Consider the following 3343-nt stretch of genomic DNA (forward strand, 5'->3'; position numbering starts at 1 on the left):
AGCACCTTGTCAATAGCTTCTCCTGTAGAGCGGCTGGAAGGTTTGAACTATCAACCTTCTGGTTATCGGCTAAGTGCTTAATCAAAGCACCACCAGTAGGTTTGAAAAATATTGCCTTTGTTGCAAACATAACCACGATTGTGGTAGAGCATACAGGAGGAAAAGGTTTTAGACACAGTCAACCCCCTCGAGGGAATGGACCAGCACAACAGTCTCGGGGGACAAAAAGGCCAATTGGCTTCCTGTGGTTCACAAAGACCATGTTCTACGTCCCACTCTGGTGAGGAGCAACTGGGGTCTTCAAAACTCACGAGCCTCCTTCTAAGGAGCAAATGTTGGTTTCTGGCCATCCAGAGAATAAAGGAGTACCACTACCAACCATTCTAAGGAGATCACATTAGAATAGTGGAAGGAAAATGTGAGGCAGAACTAATGACTGTGAAAGACATCAGACATATTGATAAGCTACAGATTCATTGGACCTCCAAGTCGATGGCCCGAGTCTCCCTGCAGGTCTGGAAACTGAAAAACCAATCAACCATTTCCGATCAGAATGATAGCATTTACCCCAGGATGGACCGACCATTGGGAAAGGAGAAAATATGGACCATGGAGAAGAAGTAGAATAAACAATGGTACATTAAAGGGATTAAAATGAAGAAATTGAAACAAAAGATGTATAAAATGTTGAATGTAAAACTAATGACCTCCTCTGTAAAACCTCACTTAAATTAAAACACAAAGTTAATAAATATATACATGGAGCAAGTCAAAAGTTCAGGTGTCATCCTTGTGCATGGACTGTGCCAGTCTTCCCTGTTGTTCCAATTTTAGTACATACATGCTTAGGATTTCTTAAGCAGAAGTAACTAGAAGAAAATTTCAAGTCTCGAGCTGAAATATTACAGGATTCTATGGGGAATATTTTGAGTGTTGCAGGAATCCCCAAAAGAAGATGAACGGAATATGTAGAGTCACTAGATCAAGAATAATTGATTCAGCCACTTCAGGAGGTAGTATACAATCAAGAAAAGTTTCTTTTTGAAGGACAAAGTCCAAACTGTGCTGGATGCACTGTGGAAAAATAAATCTCCAGGACTTGCCAAACTGTAAACCGGTATATTTCAACAAATACATGAAAACTAGAAAAAATAATTCAGCTATGCCCAAAACTGGAAAGACACATACCTGGTCAACTGACTGGAAGACGTCCACATTTGTACCCATTCCAAAGAAAGGTGATCTAACAGAATGCAGAAATAAGAAAATATATTAATATCATATGCAAGTAAGGTTTTAAAGGTAATTCAAAAATTATTGCAGCAGTACAATAACTGGAATGATCCTAATAAATTCAAGTTGGATCCATAAGATGACATGGAGTAAGAAAGAGGATTGGCAATGTCAGAAGGCTCATGGCTGAAGGCAGAGAATATCAGTAAAAGACTTACCTGTGCCGGCATTTGTGTTGCCCGTTCGCTTTCGGAAACTAGTGAACGTGATGTCAAAAAAGGCACAAATTAAACACCCTGGCAGCCACGTTCTGCCTTAGAGTTCGGTTTCTTTGGCATCAGAGCTGCATAAGGAACAGTTAAAAAAAAAAAAGACTTACCTGTGTTCTTACCTGTCTTTATTGACCAGCACTATACTGTTTTGGGCAAATCTACTGTGTGATATCCCTATTAACATGCTAAGAAGCAAAGATATCAATTTAAGAATTAATGAGTTCCTGGCCCAAGCTATGGTGTTTTTTAATCACATCATATGCATGCAAAAGCTGGAAAAAATGAGTAAGGGAGACTACAGAAGAACTGATACCTTTGAATTATGGGGTTAGCAAAAGATATTGAATATAGCATGCCAGAACAACAACAACAACAAAAATCTTTCTTGGAAAAAGTTCAGCCAGAATGCTTCTTGGAATGAAGGATGGCAAGAATTGGTCTCATGTACTTTGAATATGTGTAGGACAGACCAGTCCCTGGAAAAGGACATCACACTTGGTAAAGTAGAGTGAAGAAGATCCTCCACTTCCTCTGGAGCAAGAAGAGCCTGATGGAATGGCACAGTGGATGCAACAATGGGCTCAAACATACCAACAACCGCGAGGAGGGGCAGGACCAGACAATGCTTTGCTCTGTCATACACAGGGCCGCTGTGTGTTGGAGCTGACTTCAAAGCACCGAGCAACTAGCATGCTAAGCATTCAATGTATACAAAACATCTGTTAGTCTCAAAAATCATCCTTTTCCCCCTACCTTCTCAATTTTGAATCTTTTTTAACAACTTACCCATTTTCTACATAGTGTTATTTTAAAATCACAGCGAGAACTCCCCCAACCCATGGCCCAGAATCTCTATTATTTGGAGGGAGAGAGGAAACTGGAGCGGATAGGGTGTGGCAGTTACAGAATATGATTTCAACTTGTGAAGGAGTGGAGTCCAGCCTGTCAATCAGGTCTCAGATTGATGACTTCATTTAGGGACGCCACGGAGATCAATAGCTCACTGGAGGCCAGACACAGTCTGTGATACTCTCTGCTTGTATTCCTGACAAGAGATATGGAGTTACGCTAGAGCCCTGGAGCTGAAGGAGCCACGTGGAGTCCATACCAGCTCTGAGACGCTTCCAGTGCCAATGGATCCACAAGAATTTCCACCCACTGGCCTGTGATTGTCCTGCTTTTGGTGTCATTGTTTTGTGTTTTGTGAATCTGAAGAGGAATTTATAGATTGGTATCAGACATGTGGGCTAATATCAGACTTATGGACTTGATCTGGACTGGACTGGGATGTTTTCTCAATAAAGAATTGCTCTTGTACACAAAGCTCTTTTTTATACACATATGAGTGCCCGTGAATTTGTGTCTCTAGTCAACCCAGACTAACACATATGTAGAAATTAGAATTTGCATCTACTGCTGATAGGATTATAATCTGGCACAGCCATTGAAAATACTTTTTCCATTCCTGGGGCGAGGATCAGGTAGCCTGATAGGGGCCAGACCAAATCCAGGGATACATATGGTAGCCAACTAAAAAAGAGGAGACAGGGAGGCAAAAAAAAAAAAAAAAAGCAGTGCTGAACGTATGAAGCACATCGCCACGTGGGAAGAACTGGAGGAAATCATGCTAAGCAAAGTAAGCCAAGTACAAAAGGACAAGTACAACATGAGCCTGCTGAAGTAAGCTAAAAAAAAAAAAAAAAAGCAAAAGGGGCATGGGGAAAAAGCTACTGTATACAAACAGTCCTGGGGTGAGGACCAGGTAGTATGGCAGGGACCGGAACAAATCCAGGGATACATATGGTAGCCAACTAAAAAGGGGGGAGGGAAGGAAGGAG

At 41.3% G+C, this 3343-nt stretch overlaps 1 non-coding gene and 1 pseudogene across 1 annotated transcript; one reads left to right on the forward strand and one right to left on the reverse strand.

Moving 5' to 3' along the window:
- Positions 1–753: 753 nt before the first annotated feature.
- On the reverse strand, positions 754–854 carry LOC142460443 (U6 spliceosomal RNA; annotated as a pseudogene).
- A 604-nt stretch (positions 855–1458) lies between these two features.
- Positions 1459–1593, forward strand: LOC142460536 (small nucleolar RNA SNORA13). The gene has a single exon (XR_012786724.1). It is a non-coding gene; the product is annotated as a small nucleolar RNA SNORA13 (small nucleolar RNA).
- The last annotated feature ends 1750 nt before the right edge of the window (positions 1594–3343 follow it).

Source organism: Tenrec ecaudatus, chromosome 10 (assembly GCF_050624435.1).
Source record: "Tenrec ecaudatus isolate mTenEca1 chromosome 10, mTenEca1.hap1, whole genome shotgun sequence".
Lineage (NCBI taxonomy): Eukaryota > Metazoa > Chordata > Mammalia > Afrosoricida > Tenrecidae > Tenrec > Tenrec ecaudatus.